The sequence below is a fragment of the Triticum aestivum genome, chromosome 1A (genome assembly GCF_018294505.1).
Source record: "Triticum aestivum cultivar Chinese Spring chromosome 1A, IWGSC CS RefSeq v2.1, whole genome shotgun sequence".
Taxonomy (NCBI): Eukaryota; Viridiplantae; Streptophyta; class Magnoliopsida; order Poales; family Poaceae; genus Triticum; species Triticum aestivum.
The window spans coordinates 26,610,069-26,629,833 of record NC_057794.1 but is presented as its reverse complement, the minus strand read 5'-3'; the positions used below and the strand labels follow the sequence as shown (position 1 = coordinate 26,629,833).

Below are 19,765 nucleotides of genomic sequence, written 5' to 3'. Positions count from 1 at the left end.
GGAACGGCGGAAAGAACTGGTGCTAAAATAATTGATGTTGCTTTGCCATTCAAAATATCTTTAGGAGTGGAGGATTTCAGAGATGAAATTATGTATGCTAATACTGATATGGGGTGGTCGAGTGGTGTCATGCATAAATAGGGTATTAAATTTCTGTAGATGCTTGCCCAATTCATGACAGTACCCATGCCCATAATTATACGACATAAGTTTTGGGAAGAAGAATGATCTAACAAGCCAAAAATTAAGATATACATATTCGAGCCGAGTATACAAAACTACATATAGATTTATGAATGAGGCGCGGCGTGCCGCGGCGCACAACCCGCTAGTAATGGACTAGACCCCCTTTCCTTTCCTCTTCCTCACCCGAGTCTCCACCTCCCCTCCTCGTCACCGCCGACGCCGGAATCCCCACCCCACCCCTTCTCGCTCGCTCGCGTGTCGCCGCCGCCGTCGCCGTTCACCTTCTCCCTCATCGCGCCCCTCCCGCATCCACCCCGTCCGCAAGCTCTGCTGGCCATCGGGGTTTCATCGGGTACGGGGTTCTTTTCATCCGGCGACCCCGCCGGCCCTGCTTCAGGGTTTCTGGACGCCGTCTAGATCCGCCCCTGATTCCGCGGTTCTACGCACGAAAGCTGAAATCTTTGCATTCCGTTTTCTCGCGGTTGTGCTCGGTTGCATTTTTGTATGAAAAAAAAACAGTTTCTTTTTTTCAGTTTTGTTTGTTTTCGACAGCCCTTCTCGGGGGCTGCTTTCAAGTTGGGATCTGTAGCTTTCATCGTCGTTGCATACAGATCTGGTTTGCAGCCCACGGTGGCTATTCCGAATTTCATTTACTGCAGTTCCTTTTATCGGATTGTTGCTGGAACGAACCCTCAAGGGTTTTCTTCTCACAAGTTCATTTCGTTCATGGTGCTTGAATGGAAATATACTACTAGTGGTTCCTAACTGATAAGTATCACCAATAATTGGTGTCCCATGAAAATAAATACTCCCTCCATATATTTTGGGACAGAGGGAGTAGCTTTATTTAAGCTTCACACTTGTTTCTGTGATAAAATGATGCCTGTATCTGTATATTGGTTAATTTGTTCAACTTCCACAATTGCTATGCATGTAGGCTTTAATCAACTTATGTAGTATCAGAACTAGTGCTACGCACAAATGCTTACATTTAGTTCACTTGGCATATGCCTAACCTACGTGTTAACTTCATGTTATATGCGGATCAGGAAAGAGCTTTTTATTTAATTTGCAGGACATGTGTTGATTTTGTTTAGAAATACGATGCTGCGGTTTGACATCATTGTCTTCGACATCAGTGCTTGAACAATGCTTACAATGTCAAATTTATTTGACAAAGTACAGTAGTATTTCTCAATTGAATAAACTAGCACTAGCAGTTTGTAGGAACAAAAGCCATTTCAGTGTTGAAGCAGTTATGAATCAAGTTTGCAATGCCTTACTGTAAAATTGTGCACAATACAGCACTTCCATATTGTATTACTTGTAAGTCTTTTTCATGAAATATGTTTTTTTAACCTAACTGATGAGATTGCCACATTTGACATTTATGTGAAGTTTGGAGGTTTCTCTGAAAATTCTAGCATCCCAATTTCGTATTGCTCCACCATCTCTTAAAAAATGTTGAATCAAACTAGGTGTGAAACTGATTTGGGATGCAATTCCTGGTTGGTTAAACTCTTTTCAGCCAAACAAACAGTGGATCTGGAATTCCAGGCCAGTTCGGCAGCAATGGATAAAACACACAAGGAGGAGGCAGTGAAAACCACATGTCATGAAGATACTACCAGTACTGATGGATCAAGCATGGATGAATACGATCCATGGAATCCTCCGTATCCTCCTCCATGCCCTCCTGCTGTTGAATATAGCTTAAGTGACTCTATCCGTTTAGTAGCTAAGGTGCAATAATTAACCAACTTTCTTTTTTAACTTTATGGCATTTCTATCTTATCATGTTTGCTTCCCCTAGTATAGCTCTTGACGCCCTCTCCCTCTCTTTGCAGTGGTCACGTGAGAAAGAAGCTGCACTTGGTGCCCTCAGAGCATCCAGTATAATCTTCCCAGAACGCATCCCTAAGGTTCTCTGCATTTGAAAAAAAAATCATTTGCTTATTTCATTTTTCCCCCTGCAGTATTTTTTGTGTGCGCTACTTATGCAACATTTTTGTTTTGTTGTCCTATAGTGCACTGCTTATTTCATTTTGCTTTGCTAATCGGATAACTGATTTCCTTTCACCTCTTTTGATCCTGATTAGGAGGTGAATCATCTCTTCCATGATAAAGTGCACCATTTGGCACCCATCCTGGATAAGGATAGCGTCCGGCGCTTTCTCAGCTATATGGAGAGGAATGGGCAGGGCATGCGATGGGGTTCGATCATCACCCCAGAGGCTTTGAACCATATGATTTCACAAAATGCGGTGAAATGTGTCAAAATTGTCTTGGAGGGCCAGGCACCTGAGCTTGATGGGTGCCGAGCCGGTCCCAACTGCATGAACCAGTATGGGTACTATCCCCTCCACCGAGCTGCTGAATTTTTTTCGGTTGACATGATTCAGTTGCTCGTCCGCCACGGCGCATCCGCCAATCTACGCACAGCCGGTGCTGAGGTCATCGAGGGCCTTCTCCCACTCCATGTTGCAGTCGAGAACACGTGTATGCATAAGTATCTGGAAGACAGTCTGTTTCCTAACCACGAGCATCGGGATTACAGTGTGGCAGATGCCAACTTTATCTTCAAGCTCATCCATCTTCTGTGCCTACCTGAAATGGTTTGTCTCACATCCACCCCTTAACAATTTACTACTCCAGCCTAGCAAAGTCACATACTTATAAATAACTGACGTAGCAATAATACTAAAGGAACCTTAAATCCCTAAATCTCCATTTTTCATAGTCGGAATTGTTTTCTGTGCTGTAGTGACATTTTTTAGCCTTTGACTCTTTGTTGAGAGAAAACAAACTCTATTTTGTTCTTAACGAAGAAAATAAGGTTGTGGTTTTATTAAGATTGTTGTTGAGAACATAGTTTTAAGTTAATCAGCACTACAGTCTTACCTATAAATAAATTCTAAAAGACTCAGTTTTTGGTCTGTGCTGGTGATTTTTGCAGAAGATCTTCTTGGATACGACTCGGCTGATTGCAAAATACACAGATAATCTATTGGATGAGCTGTGGAATTACATAAAAGAGGGAAAGCTTGCCGAGACAGCCGTTTTGCTCATGGCAGCTCAAGAGCAGATACGCATGGGAACTTCTCGCAAGAGAAATGGAGATAGTAAGCCAGATGGGCTTGCTATTATCTGTGACCGTATTTGGAACAACAATATTGCTTTGCAGTCTGAGAAAATAATATGGCATTGATGCTCGTTCATGTAATTTCCAAAGCTGGTGAAGGTCTTGATTCATACATTCAGAAGCATCTAGAGGTATCATTCTGTTGGTGCTTGCAGTTATAATTCCTCGATTTTCTCTGTTTTACAAAAATTGTATATGTTGGTGAGGTATAAGCATTGGCTCTTTGGTAATTCCTGCATTATCTGATCAATATTATTTTTCTAGAAACACTGAACAAAATTTGTAATGTATCTACTTATTATAGGCTCAGTCAAGAATGTAAGATTTGTTTGGGGTCATTGGCAGTAAATACAGTTTGTAAAATGACTTTGAAAATATGAAGTTCATTTTGAGTCCCTCCACGAAAACTTCTCGTTTTGAGAATCGTGGTCCAAATTAGCGTTAAGTGTGGTTGATGCAGCTGGTGTTCGCCTAGCGCTGCATAGGCGCTTCCTCTTACAGTTTTGTTTATCGGTGTATTTGGGGTGCCTAGGCAGTTGTGCAGCTTTGGCTGTCAGGGGTGTATTTGGTTTGTTATATGTTTTTTAGGAACACAGTACAGACGCAGACACACACTCACTCCTATGAATGCACGCATGCACACCCTACCCCTTTGAGTACATCCGAGACACTGAGGTGGCACATCTTGAGATTGATGGAAGTCTCCATGGGTGCCTTGTAGTTGACATGCACGCTATACCAGTGAAAGAGTATTCCACTACCTTCTGTTAATATGCTAGTAATACATTGAAACCTACTGTTAGCATCGCACTGAAGTTACGAAAATCAGCGTCACGTTTTCCATAGGAGCTAATTGTTACTTCCTCTGTCCAGAAATACTTGTCATCAAAATAGACAAAAGAAGATGTATCTAGACGTATTTTAGTTCTAGTCTTTTAGATAAATCTCTTTTTATCCATTTTGATGACAAGTATTTTCGGACGGAGGGAGTATCTTGCATTGTGCTAAATGTTATTGTTCATGGTGCATGAGTAGAGAACATCTGCTAGTGTCATTGCTCCTGATATACTACCTCCGTCCTGGTTTATTAGTCCCCTTCGTATTGTGTGCCAACTGCCAGAGTTTGACCTTAAATTTTACTAACAAAATGTTAATGCATGTCATAAAAAATAATATAATTAAAAACTATGTTTGAATACGAATCCAACGATATGATTTTTTGTGACATGCATTAACATTGTGTTAGTTAAATCTCTCGTTAAAATTTGGCACAAAATACAAAGGGGACTTATAAATCAGGACGGAGGTAGTAATTTGTAGATGCTTGGCACATATAGTGATCAAATAAATAATTGTATGCTCATCTTGCTATTTCATAGGCTTTTGTTCAATTTCTGTTGGAATAAGAACAACAGGGAAGGAGTGAACTCAATATATACTAAAAGTTGAAACAAATAGGAGTAGGAGATTTGTTACAAAAATAAAGTTGCCAAGGACAGACAACAGCTTACAAAGCTCATTGTCCAAAAAAAGGACAACAACAACAACAACAAAGCCTTTAGTCCCAAACAAGTTGGGGTAGGCTAGAGGTGAAACCCATAAGATCTCGCAACCAACTCATGGCTCTGGCACATGGATAGCAAGCTTCCACGCACCCCTGTCCATAGCTAGCTCTTTGGTGATACTCCAATCCTTCAGGTCTCTCTTAACGGACTCCTCCCATGTCAAATTCGGTCTACCCCGCCCTCTCTTGACATTCTCCGCACGCTTTAGCCGTCCACTATGCACCGGAGCTTCTGGAGGCCTACGCTGAATATGCCCAAACCATCTCAGATGATGTTGGACAAGCTTCTCTTCAATTGATGCTACCCCAACTCTATCTCGTATATCATCATTTCGGACTCGATCCTTCCTCGTGTGGCCACACATCCATCTCAACATACGCATCTCCGCCACACCTAACTGTTGAATATGTCGCCTTTTAGTCGGCCAACACTCAGCGCCATACAACATTGCGGGTCGAACCGCCGTCCTGTAGAACTTGCCTTTTAGCTTTTGTGCACTCTCTTGTCACAGAGAATGCCAGAAGCTTGGCGCCACTTTATCCATCCGGCTTAGATTCAATGGTTCACATCTTCATCAATACCCCCATCCTCCTGCAGCATTGACCCAAATACCGAAAGGTGTCCTTCTGAGGTACCACCTGGCCATCAAGGCTAACCTCCTCCTCACACCTAGTAGTACTGAAACCGCACATCATGTACTCGGTTTTAGTTCTACTAAGCCTAAACCCTTTCGATTCCAACGTTTGTCTCCATAACTCTAACTTCCTATTTACCCCCGTCTGACTATCGTCAACTAGAACCACATCATCCGCAAAGAGCATACACCATGGGATATCTCCTTGTATATCCCTTGTGACCTCATCCATCACCAATACAAAAAGATAAGGGCTCAAAGCTGACCCCTGATGCAGTCCTATCTTAATCGGGAAGTCATCAGTGTCGACATCACTTGTTCGAACACTTGTCACAACATTATCGTACATGTCCTTGATGAGGGTAATGTACTTTGCTGGGACTTTGTGTTTCTCCAAGGCCCACCAGATGACATTCCGCGGTATCTTATCATAGGCCTTCTCCAAGTCAATGAACACCATATGCAAGTCCTTCTTTTGCTCCCTATATCTCTCCATAAGTTGTCGTACCAAGAAAATGGCTTCCATGGTCGACCTCCCAGGCATGAAACCAAACTGATTTTTGGTCACGCTTGTCATTCTTCTTAAGCGGTGCTCAATGACTCTCCCACAGTTTCATTGTATGGCTCATCAGCTTAATTCCACGGTAATTAGTACAACTTTGAACATCCCCCTTGTTCTTGAAGATTGGTACTAATATACTCCGTCTCCATTCTTCTAGCATCTTGTTTGCCCGAAAAATGAGGTTGAAAAGCTTGGTTAGCCATACTATCGCTATGTCCCCGAGACCTTTCCACACCTCAATGGGGATACAATCAGGGCCCATCGCCTTGCCTCCTTTCATCCTTTTTAAAGCCTCCTTGACCTCAGACTCCTGGATTCGCCGCACAAAACGCATGCTGGTCTCATCAAAGGAGTCGTCCAGTTCAATGGTAGAACTCTCATTCTCCCCATTGAACAGCTTGTCGAAGTACTCCCGCCATCTATGCTTAATCTCCTTGCCCTTCACCAAGAGTTGGCCTGCTCCGTCCTTGATGCATTTGACTTGGCCAATATCCATCGTCTTCCTCTCTCGGATCTTGGCCATCTTATAGATGTCTCTTTCACCTTCCTTCGTGCCTAACCGTTGGTAGAGGTCCTCATATGCCCGACCCCTTGCTTCACCAACAGCTCGCTTTGCGGCCTTCTTCGCCATCTTGTACTTCTCTATGTTGTCTGCACTCCTATCCAGGTATAGGCGTTTGAAGCAATCTTTCTTCTCTTTAATCGCCTTCTGGACATCATCATTCCACCACCAGGTATCCTTATCTTCGCTTCTCCTTCCCCTGGACACTCCAAGCTCCTCCGAGGCCACCTTACGAATGCAAGTCGCCATCTTCGTCCACACATTGTTCGCAACTCCTCCTTCCTCCCAAGGGCCCTCCTTAATGACCCTCTCCTTGAACGCTAGAGCTACCTCCCCCTTGAGCTTCCACCACTTCGTTCTAGCGACTTTGGCACGCTTATCCCGCTGGACACGAATCCGAAAGCGGAAGTCAGCAACCACCAGCTTATGCTGGGGTACAACGCACGCCTATCTTCTCTTCTCGAGAGGATGAAATTAATCTGGCTAGAGTGTTGGCCACTACTAAAAGTCACCAGATGTGATTCTCTCTTTCTAAAGAGGGTGTTAGCTACAATCATGTTGTAGGCTAGAGCAAAGCTTAAGACATCTTCTCCTTCTTGATTCCTGATGCCATAGCCAAAGCCCCCGTGCGCCCCTTCAAAACCTGTGTTAGATGTACCCGCGTGGCCATTGAGGTCTCCTCCTATGAAGAGCTTCTCACCAATCGGTACACTCCTAACCATGTCTTCCAGGCCTTCCCAGAACTCCCTCTTGGTGTTCTCATTGTGGCCTACTTGCGGGGCATACGCGCTGATAACATTGAGAACCAAGTCCTCAACTACCAGCTTGACCAGGATAATCTGGTCCCCACGTCTCTTGATGTCTACCACTCCATACTTGAGGCTCTTGTTGATCAAGATGCCTACGCCATTTCTGTTTGCAGCCGTCCCTGTGTACCATAGCTTGAAAGCCGGTATCCTCCACCTCCTTCGCCTTCTGTCCTCTCCATTTGGTTTCTTGGACGCAAAGGATATCAACACCTCTCCTCACCGCTGCATCAACTAGCTCCCGAAGCTTCCCTGTCAGAGACCCTACGTTCCAGCTACCTAAGCGAATCCTCCTAGGCTCGGCTAGCTTCCTTACCCTTCGCACTCGTCGAGTCAAATGCGAAGACCCTTGCCCATTTTCCACTACATCCGGGCGTCGATGTAGCGCGCCACTAAGGATGCGACGACCCGATCCTCGCTCACTTGCCACCGTATCCGGATCAAGATACAGCGCGCCACCTTGGGGGTGACGGCCCGGCCCTTGCCCATTTTCCACCACACCCGGGTTCCGATGTAGCGCATCGCTGAGAGGGTTACGCCCCAACGAAAATCTTTCGGGTTTCATCTCCATAAGAGTGGCTGAGTTTTTACGTTGGCTCGCCAAGCCTATCACAACCCTCCTCCTTTACCCGGGCTTGGGACCGGCTATGTTGAGACAACATAGGCGGTCCCTTCCTTTTTGGAGTAGTCTGCAAGCCATCTAAGTGCAGGTGTGTATAGCAACTTCCTTTTGTAATGAAGAGGCAGAGCGCCTGCTGGTTTCTTCGGAAAAAGAAGTCTTGTCTAGTTTACACAAACTCTGGGCAATCGGTGATTCACAGCTTCACATGTGATGAAACCTGTCTAGGCTGTTACTTTCAGTTAGATGGCGTGGACAATATGAACACACCACTCTTTTAAAAGCCAAAACTAAACAATTGGGGCAAATTTGGGAAACTAAACAAAATAATGCCGTATATCTAATTAACCCAAATAACTAAGACAAAACATGTGTTCTGTACATGTATTGATGTCATAAAAAATACATCCATTCTACAATGTTATTAGTGTTCTTAAGTTTATCTGTGGCCTTTCCACTTGTATTATATTAATATACTGTTACCACTGCAAACAATTCTTTCTGTCGTATCTCAGTCGTCATGATTCATGGTGCTCATGACATATATCTCATAAGTTAAAATGGTCGTGCAGGTGCCGTATTTCATGCAGGTGCCCCATTTGGAGGTCATTGAACGTGTCTCGTCGATTCTCAAGGATAATGGTTTTTGTCCTACTAGTGAATGGACAGAAATTGGAAACCTGTACGTTTTGGTCAAGGACTATGTTTTGTATACATAGTTACATACACAACTGATATGATCTTTATTTAATTATTTCTTCCACTTGTTCTTGAAGCTGCCCCTATGAGGATGTGTTGTCCAGTGAGGATGTACCTAACAAATCTGGTACGTATCTGTGTGTATTGATTGAAGCATTTCTTTTAAGCTGTGAGGGAAAAAAATAACCCTAAATATTTTTTGTTGGATATGATACGATGAAAATCAGGGGAAAGTGACACAAACAGGGAAGCTCTAGAAATGGATTATCTACAGACAGTAGTGAACAAGGTAAATATACGAAAACATCATCTCCGAAGATTTATTTGTTTGATTTTGATGACTACATAGAATTTGGATTATTCAAGCTGAATTATCTGACACTGAAGAGCTATCCAATCTGTGATAAAATTCTGTCTTAATGCTTCTCTCTCTCATGCTAAAATACGATTGGATTGGTGACACAACGCAGCCAATCCTAGAATGTAGATGTACTAGCAAATCTCATGCAGCATAGTCATTCAGAAGCTTAACGTGTTAGTTAAAGATGCTTTGTGGTTTGTTGTACCTTTAGTCAATAAAATCTCACTCATTAAACTAAATTATGTGTAGGTTTAGTGACATTACATTCTCCATAATCACATTATGTAATATTCCAAGGCAGTGCTGCCGGCAGGTTTCACTGTTTGATGTTTTGAGGTTTCTAACATTCAGATGTTGTTTTGATGTTCGAGCCAGGCCACAAGAAAGAGAAAACCAAGACGATGGGAGCTCAAACTCGCCAGGAGAAGCTTCTTCCCATGGTGGAGATCAGTGTTATCTGCCCGGTCTAAAGTCAAGATCATCATCCCCCACAAATGGGCACGTCCTTCTGAATGCTTGGATCTCGAGATGGCTTGGAAGAAACCTACTCAAGGCTTGGATGGTGAGACAGCTTCGAAGAAGGAAACCGTCGAGGATGGGTCTGCTGCTGCAGGTCACGGCGTGATGGGCCGATTTCCCATGGTGGTATATAGTAGCAAGCCCGGTGAGCTGTTTACTACAATACCGCTCGCTGATATACCCAAATACATGAAGCAACAACAGAGAAGGCAATCCAGAAGGCTGTTTAGTACAGCGGTTAATTATCAGCCCAGGATGGTGATTGGTACAGGAGTGAATCCTCAACCCGGAAGAAGGCTGTTTGGTACAGCGGCATTGATGCTGCTCAAAGTGTTGAAGAAGGCATGAGGAGTAGTATAGAAAGGTAAGGCCACCTTGAATGCTGGTTTTCTTGTTCAAATTTGTGAGCATGCATGGTCTCGAGCTAGGGAACGTACATATATATGGTCATCTGATGCACCTTAGGTCTGAACAAATCGAAGCATCTGCAGATTAGCCCCCGGTTATGTATGCGCCAGTCAGTCATCTTATGGTCGTGTTTTTTGTTTGCGCATGCAGGTCGCGGCGGTGATGGTTGGGTCATCATCTTCCTGCCATCAAGTTATCTATCATATCGTCCTGTGCATGCTTTTGTCTCAAGGTCGGATGATTGTTTTGCGCATGACGTAACCTTGTTCAGAGTCATGATGAAGTACTGATGTCCTAAATTAAAATGTGCCATGCCTGGCAGACCCACGCTAGCTAGTGCAAGGCACCTACCTAAGTACTCCCTCCGTAAACAAATATAAGAGCGTTTAGATAACTACTTTAGTGATCTAAACACTCTTACATTTCTTTACAGAGGGAATACTATGTAACAAAGACTTGTGTGCTTGTACTGTTTGTAATGCTGCTGCGGAGTACATCCCGCGTTTGCTAATTCTTGAATTCCTCCAGTCTTGAATTCCTGTGTTCGCCGCTAGGAGAAAGGAACTTTCTTTCTTGTAAGATTTCTTTCTTGGAAGAGGAGAAAGAAAGGCGCCGCTAGGAGCGCTTCTTCCGCCGACGACCTTGGTTTATGCCAAAATAGCTTAGCGGCCAGTGCTACCCTAACCTTGGTGTCAGGCCTGAAGACAGCTACTGTCGCTCGTCGTGAGCCGTCAATTTCTCGCCTATATAACAGTCGGAGCTGGATATGACGAGTTCTGTGAATCATTTGCCTCTGGGCTGGGCTAAAACTCTATACAATATCTATATAGGACCGAGGCGATTCGCCATAGCCAAACACTAAATTCCCCTTTCATGTTTCTGAATTGCTAGTAGGTCCTGACAAATTGGTATTAGATGCCAGCGATTCTCGGCGGAGGCGTATGAGGGTGGCAGAAATTTCCCCATAGATTGGTGATGCCCACCCTTTTCCCACCCTTCTTCGTTTTCGGCGGTGCTGTTATACGGCAGCGGGGTTGAGGCGGTGTGGAGGCGCATGTGGCAGTGAGAATTAGGGCACAAATCGGTAGAGCAGGGGCGGTTGATCGATACTCTGTTCGATCGGTAAAATTCCGCGTCCGAGCGCTGATCCGTGTGCTTTGGAGGCGTGGATCGTGGCGGCGGCTGGATCTGAGGTGAGGGAAAGGTTGCTGGTGTTCCAGGGTAAAATTCCTCGCCCTTACCTGAGATCAAGGAGATGGGTCGCGCGAAGACGATCGATGAGGCGGATCTTCAAGAAGTTCTCTCTCTGCGAGATGACTTTGGTGTTCTTTAGAAGGACAGTTCTATGATGCGATTGGAAGTATCCAAGTTGCAAGAAGACGTTCGGTCCATCAGTTCCAAACAAGGTGAGATCTCTCTCCAAGTTGGGGGAATTGAGAAGGCAGTACTGGATTTGGGCAAACAACTCTGTACTATAAGTGCAGTTTTGAAATCAATTGCTTAGCCAAATGCCCAGGCACCATCGGGCCCAGATCAGCCTAGTACTAGTCATGTGGTACATTCTCCCACTCTGCAACAGGAACAAATCCCAGATCAGCAGGCCAGAAACGATGCTCTCAGGAAACAGTTGGAACTAGAAAGGGAGAAAACTCGACAAGCAGAAGAATTACATCTGCAAAATTTACCCCCCATCAGAGTTCAACGACCTCCTATTCCTCCTGGGTATGATAATCAGCAAAGAGCTGATAATCTTAGTGCTGTGGGTACTCCTGTAACTGCAAGGGAGGCAGGTCACGCCCCTGTTTTCAACAAGTTTTACCAGCCAAACAAGGACAGGCAACTATGGCAAGGATATTTCAAGACTTATGAACAAGACATGTGTCGTGGTTCTAAGCCTGACAGTAGAGTGGGGGGTAGGTATGGAGAGGCAATGTCCTAGCTATGGAGAGGTTGTAAGCACAAAGGATGTACGAGTTCAGGCCCTTCTCGGAAGAAGTAACAGCCCTACGTCTCGGAGCCCGGAGGCGGTCGAGTGGATTATGAATGTATGGATTACAAGGTGCCGAACCCTTCTGCCTGTGGAGGGGGTGGCTTATATAGAGTGCGCCAGGACCCCAGCCAGCCCACGTAGGAGAGGGTTTAAGGTGAGTTAAGTCTGGGGCGTTACTGGTAACGCTCCACATAAAGTGCCTTTACTATCATAAAGTCTACTTAATTACAGGCCGTTGCGGTGCAGAGTGCCTCTTGACCTCCTGGTGGTCGAGTGAGTCTTCGTGGTCGAGTCCTTCAGGCCAGTCGAGTGAATCCTCGTTGGTCGACTGGAAGGCGACCTCTTCTAGGGATGTCCTAGGGTAAGTTACTTGGAACAGGTCCATGACCCTACCCTAGGTACATAACCCCATCATTAGCCCCCGAATGGATTGAGGCTTCGAGTGAAGAAGGAGTTGATGTCGTTTCCGATTAACCTTTGCGCTCTAGTTGTGCGCTGTTCTGGATCAAAGAATCTCTTCGTTGACAGGGAGCAATTTGTCTTTGGTCGACTCGATCCATTCTATTTTTGCGTCGAGTGATCTTTCGAGCTTCGACGATCTCCGAGCGACGGATCGCCGGAAACACCGCGTCTGACAGACTGATTTGTTGCTCGCGGATTCCGCGGGGTGCGAAATTTGGGGGCGCGCGCGAAGCGGGGCAGACCACGGCGTTCGGATGGGACGGGGCATAGACGCCTCGATCTCCGCGCCGCCTTTTTCGCCACGTATCCAGTCCTCATAACTGCTCCCAGATATGATTAGATCGACCGGGCCCACATGTCAGCCACTCGGAAGGGACCTTATAAATGTGCCCGGCGAGGATTTCTGTGCTGCGCCTCAGCATTCTCCCTCTCTCCCTCTGCTTCCTTCCTCCCTGCTCAGCGTGCTCGCTCTCGCCCCCGCACCACTTCCCTTCGTGCATCTCACCGGCGACCATGGCCAAGGAGAAGACGGCGGCGCTGGAGCGTGCCAAGAAGGCGTCGGCATCGGAGAAGGCGAAGGGGAGATCCACCAGCCGCAGAGGGTCCTCGTCCAGATCCCGCCTGCCGAAAGGCTGGGTCCAAGGAGACTGGATCCAGTCGACCATCACGGAGAAGGACCTCCTCGACATGGCCAACGAGGGCTTGATCCCTCACGGAGCTGCGAGGTTGCCGGGGAAGGAGTGGCAGCCACAGCCAGAAGAGGGTGAGTGTGTGCTTCTGGCCACTCATGTTGATCGTGGGTTTTCCTTGCCGCCAAGCATTTTCTTCCGTGGCTTCTTGAATTTCTTTGGAGCGCAGCTCCACCACTTTACCCCAAACTCCATTGCCTATCTTGCTGCATTCGTGTCCATGTGTGAGGGTTTCTTGGGCTGTCGACCGCACTGGGGTTTGTTCAAACGTATCTTCACGTGTCGCTCTCAGACCGTGAAGAAGGCGAGCCCAGGTGATGAGAAGACCCGAGTCGTCCAAATGTGTGGGGGCCTGGGGATTCAGGTGAGGAATAATAGCACCTTCCCGCCCATGTCCTTTCCCGAGTCCGTCAGAGGCTGGCAGTCGACTTGGTTCTACTGTCAGGTCCAGTCGACGCCAGGGCAGTCGAGTGGACTCCCTCCGTTTACCATGGACCGAGTGAACAAGCCCTCCCCTCTGAAGCTGATTCCGGAGGAGAAAGCCGACGTGAAGATGTTGATGGAGCGCGTGGTGCAGTTGGTTCGGGAGGGGGTGACGGGCATGGATCTTCTGGAGGTCTTCCTCAGGCGTCGCATCCAACCCCTTCAATTCCGGAGCCACTGCATGTGGTTGTACTGTGGGCCCGAAGACGAGACTAGAGTCCATCCAGAAGAAGTCGACGATGCCACTCTGGAAAGATGGATGGTAGCCGTTACCGGAAACAGGGACAACCTGCGCGGAGCCAGAAGGATTCCTCCACTCGACCACAACAGCGACCCAAACAAGGTACACTTGCTCTGCTTTCCATCGTGTCCTTGTCGTATTCATTTCTGCTAACCCTGCCGACTGGTCGACTGATCCTTGTTTGGGCATCTGCTAGGCCTTCACCGAGCTGTACTCGATGCCCAATGGGGCACAAGCTTCGACTGAGGAAGGCGAGGCGAGCGGGGGCGAGGCGAGCGGGGGCGAGAGCCAGGAAGAGGAGGAATGGGACTCGGATGCTGCAGGGGATGATGACGACGATGATGATGATGAAGGTGATGAAGATGACATCGAGGACGAGGAAGAAGAGGAGGAGGAGGTCGTTCCACCGCGCTCAGAAAGGCGGTCGAAGCTTGTCCACGACCCTTCGACCGAACGTGGTAAGGGGGTTGCGACCGCCACTCAGTCGACCAAGCGCCCTCGGACCACCTCTCCGGCGCCGACTGAAAAGGCGCCGAAGCAGCCCAGGGCGGCCTCATCGAAGCCGACCAAGCTCCTGCCGAAGATGAAGGTGTCCATCCCCACCATATCAGGGTAATTGTGTTGCTCATATTTTCTTATTCTGTGCGAACTTTATCTCTAGTCGACGCTGAGGTTAGTCGACTGATCCTTTGGAGTTGCAGTGCTGCTACTTCTGAGACCTCGGCCCGGGCCGATGACCACGAGATGGAGGATGCAGCAACTTCGAATCCAGGTACTGTGTTCTTAATACCATTCTTAGTCGACTGACTCGCGATCTCTGATCCTGATCCTTCTCCGCAGCTCCACCCAACACTGTTATCGATCTTCCTGATGATGATGAGGATGAAGAGCCGCTGAAGCACAGGAGGAGTCGGAAAGCGTCCGCCAGTAAGGTGCCTCAGGATGTGCCGGCGCCTGAAATTCTGACTGTGGAGGAAGAGAACACCACTCGACACACGGTGACCTTCGCGAATCCACTGACGAGTGCTCAGCAGCCTTCCCTCTTCTTGACGCACCACGTCCCAGAGGACCAAGCTGGCGCAGCGAAGGAGGCGATACGCCAGGCGGGACTCATGATGGAGCAGCTGAAGACCATCCGGGACGCGAGCCAGGCAGCTTATGACGCCAGTTCTGCCCTCCAAAGCAATGTCCAGGTCAGTCGACCGCTGTTTGTTCTGTTGGATATGCTACCAAAAACTTTTCTTTTCCGGAATTTATATTAGTCACCCACTGGGTGTGTCGAATAAACTCCGTGTTAGCGGGGGCACGCTGAGTGCACCCGCTGGGTGTAGTCCCCAAGGCTAAGGTCGACTGCTGGCAGTCGGCCTTAGGCTTTATGATGTCAATCTTTCTGTCAGTCGACTGGTCAACTGGATTTCGCAAACCGGTGGGGGCACGCTGAGTGCACCCACTGGATGTAGTCCCCGAGACTGTGGTCGACTGCTTGCAGTTGATCACAGTCTTAGAGAATGTGTCTCGCACACTGTTTTTTTTTTGAGGTCGACTGGTCGACTTTGTCTTCAACAGGATTAGTGGGGGCACGCTGAGTGCACCCACTGGGTGTAGTCCCCGAGACTACGGTCGAATGCTTGTATTCGGCTGTAGTCTCAGAAACGTGTGTTTTTTCCCTTTTTCACTCGGAAGTGAGTTACATTTGACGTTTAGTCGATTGGTTCTTCGCAGAACTCCTGTGATCTTGTGGCTCGCTACTCAGAGCTGGAACAAAAACATACTCAAGTCGAGCTGAGCTTGAAGCTGGTTCAGGAGAAGCTGACAAAGGCAAAGGAGGAGACCGAAGGTATGTTTGGTGAGACCCTGACGACTGCTTTTCCCCTTGCTTGTTTCGGCATCTGATCTCACTGTAACTTGCAGGTAAGGTAAGGGAGGCCCAGCAGAAGAAAGACCTTGAGCTAGCTGAGAAGATCAAGCTTGCTGACGAGAAGTTAGCTTCAGTCACCAAGCTCGAACAAGACAATACCAATCTGAAAACTGCTCTTGGGATTGCCAACAAGGAAGTCAGTCGACTGAGAACTGACAAAGCTGCCTTGACCGACCAAGTCAGCAAATTGACTGAGAAGAAAACTGAACTGGAGGCCTTCCTGAGTGGCCTTGCCAAGAAGCTGTTTCTTATGCTTGAAGGTAAACCTCCATGTTTGGCAAATATTTCCAACTGTGGCTTCTTCCATTCGACTATCCCCTTGACTTAGTGATCACCCTTGCAGAATTTTGTCAAAACTTTGAAGAGGAAACCAGCCGACTGGAGCCAAACCTTGACCCCGTCAATTCTCCGGTGAACGACGAAGTTGCCATGGATGTTTTCCGACTGGAGTCTCGTGTCGCAGCTGTCGTGGACTATCTCGCAAGGCTGAAGGCCGCCACATCTCGCATCGACTCGACGCTCTGGCCTGAGGAGACACTTCAGAATGACCTTGAGTCGCTGATGGCCCGCTTGAACACGATCCCTGGTCGAGTGCAGGAGTGGAAGAAGTCCTCGGCTCGGTGTGGTGCAGATGTCGCTCTGTGTCTGGCCCGAGTCCACTGCAAAGATGCACGAGAGGAGAAGCTGGCGGCCCTTCGGGTGGCCAATACCAAGAAGCACGACTTCAGGTCCTTTATGGAGACTTTCCTTGCAGCTGCCACTCGGATCGCCGACGGAATTGACCTTGATGAATTTGTTGCACCTTCCAGCCCTCCACAGGAGGGGTAAAAAACTTCTTCTGGCTCGACACTTTAAATTTGCCTCGGTATGCCGAGTGGAATTGTAACCGACAAACCTTAACAGGCTTGACGCCCGAGCACTTTCGGTTCCTTTAGATATCGATCCAAACTTGAATTTGGCACTTGAATATGATTGCCTTCGGCTCGGAATGTCTTTTGCAGGTTCAAAGCAAGGTGCCTGTACCGCAATCGACTTATTCTTTAGTCCACTTAGGCGAGCACTGGGCTGCAGCTAAGCCTCCGAGTGAGAGGGTCGCTCTTCACTCGGTAGGATTTTTGTAACTTAGGCGAGCGCAGGGCTGCAGCTAAGCCCCCGAGTGAGAGGGTTGCTCTCCACTCGGTAAGATTTTTATAACTTAGGCGAGCACGATGCTGCAGCTAAGCCTCCGAGTGGAAGGCTGGCTTACCACTCGGTAGGATTTTGATAACTTAGGCGAGCACGAGGCTGCAGCTAAGCCCCCGAGTGAGAGGATCGCTCTTCACTCGGTAGGATTTTCACAACTTAGGCGAGTGCTTGGACTGCAGCTAAGCCCCCGAGTGAGAGGGTTGCTCTTCACTCGGTAGGATTTTTATAACTTAGGCGAGCACGAGGCTGCAGCTAAGCCTCCGAGTGAGAGGGTTGCTCTTCACTCGGTAGGATTTGTATAACTTAGGCGAGCCCTTGGACTGCAGCTAAGCCCCCGAGTGGAAGGCTGGCTTACCACTCGGTAGGATTTTGATAAACTTAGGCGAGTGCTTGGACTGCAGCTAAGCCCCCGAGTGAGAGGATCGCTCTTCACTCGGTAGGATTTTCACAACTTAGGCGAGTGCTTGGACTGCAGCTAAGCCCCCGAGTGGAAGGCTGGCTTACCACTCGGTAGGACTTTGATAAACTTAGGCGAGTCCTTGGACTGCAGCTAAGCCTCCGAGTGAGAGGATCGCTCTTCACTCGGTAGGATTTTCACAACTTAGGCGAGTGCTTGGACTGCAGCTAAGCCCCCGAGTGGAAGGCTGGCTTACCACTCGGTAGGATTTTGATAAACCTAGGCGAGTCCTTGGACTGCAGCTAAGCCCCCGAGTGGAAGGCTGGCTTACCACTCGGTAGGATTTTGATAAACTTAGGCGAAACGGATTCGCAGCTAAGCCTCCGAGTGTGAGTCTGGCTCACCACTCGATAGGATTTTTACAAACTTAGGCGAAACGGATTCGCGGCTAAGCCACCCACTGAGGGGGAGTTTTTATGTGGACAAAAATAAAAAGTGATGACACAATTATTTCTAAACCCATGAACTACAGAAGTACTTTATTGCAACTCATCCGAGTGATAAAACTTAAGTGTAAAATGGGCGGAGTAGCTCCGCGTTCCAAGCTCGGGGCTCGTCGATATTATGCTCGACGTTGTAAAGACGGTACGCCCCGTTGTGGAGAACCTTGGTGACGATGAAGGGGCCTTCCCAAGAAGGAGCAAGCTTGTGTGGTTTGTGCTGATCCACTCGGAGAACCAAATCCCCTTCCTGGAAGGCTCGACCTCTCACATTTCGGGCGTGGAAACGGCGCAGATCTTGTTGGTAGATGGTCGACCGGATCAGAGCCATCTCCCTTTCTTCCTCTAAAAGGTCGACTGCGTCCTGCCGCGCTTGTTCAGCTTCTGCTTCATTGTAGATTTCGACTCGAGGAGCATTGTGGAGAAGATCACTCGGCAAGACTGCTTCGGCTCCATAGACCAAGAAGAATGGAGTTCTTCCGGTCGACCGATTGGGCGTGGTCCGCAGTCCCCAGAGTACAGATGGAAGTTCGTCGACCCAAGCTCCAGCCGCGTGTTTGAGATCACGCATCAGTCGCGGCTTCAGTCCCTTGAGAATCAGTCCATTAGCTCGCTCTGCTTGTCCATTCGACTGCGGATGGGCGACTGATGCGTAGTCGACCCGTGTGCCCTGGGAGTTGCAGAAGGTTCTGAATTCCTCTGAGTCAAAGTTCGACCCATTATCCGTAATGATGCTGTGCGGGACTCCATATCTGAATATTAGTTCCCTGATGAAGCTAACAGCAGTACCGGTGTCGAGGCTCTTGATTGGTTAGCCTCGATCCACTTGGTGAACTTGTCGACTGCCACCAGTACATGCGTGAAGCCACTTCGTCCTGTTCTCAAAGGGCCGACCATGTCCAGCCCCCAGACTGCAAAAGGCCAGACGAGTGGGATGGTCTTCAAAGCTGACGCAGGTTTGTGCGACATATTCGAGTAGAACTGACATCCCTCGCACTTATCCACTATCTCCTTTGCCATCTCATTCGCCTTGGGCCAGTAAAATCCGGCTCGGTATGCTTTGGCCACGATGGTCCGGGAGGACGCATGATGACCACAGGTTCCCGAGTGAATATCATTGAGGATGAGTCGACCTTCTTCTGGTGTTATGCACTTCTGACCGACTCCAGTCGTGCTCTCTCTGTATAATTGTCCTTTGATGACGGTAAAGGCCTTAGATCGACGGACGATCTGTCGAGCCTCTTCCTCATCCTCCGGAAGCTCTTTCCTCAAGATATATGCGACATACGGAATCGTCCAGTCGGGAATGACTACCAAAACCTCCATGATCAAGTCGACCACCGCTGGGACTTCAACTTCAGTCGGATCTGTGGCACTCTTGGGCTGCGGAGTTTCTTCGGTGAAAGGATCTTCTTTGACTGACGGAGTATGTATATGCTCCAAGAACACACCACTCGGAATGGCTTCTCTCTTGGAACCTATCTTTGCTAGATCATCAGCTGCTTGATTTTTCAGTCGGGGTATATGATGGAGCTCCAACCCCTCGAATTTTTTCTCCAGCTTCCTCACTGCACTGCAGTATCCAGTCATGGCTGGGCTTCTCACGTCCCACTCTTTCATCACCTGATTGACCACTAAATCCGAGTCGCCATAGACCATTAGGCGACGGACGCCGAGTGAAATGGCCATGCGCAACCCATATAGGAGGGCCTCATATTCTGCCTCATTGTTGGAGGAATCAAAGTGAATCTGGAGCACATATCTGAGCTTATCTCCTCTGGGGGAAACCAGGACAACCCCAGCACCGGAACCATTCAACATCTTAGAACCATCGAAA

The 19,765-nt window shown here is 47.9% G+C and overlaps 1 pseudogene; it reads left to right on the top strand.

Moving 5' to 3' along the window:
* The first annotated feature begins 329 nt into the window (after window positions 1–329).
* Window positions 330–10,111, top strand: LOC123187734 (uncharacterized; annotated as a pseudogene).
* The last annotated feature ends 9,654 nt before the right edge of the window (window positions 10,112–19,765 follow it).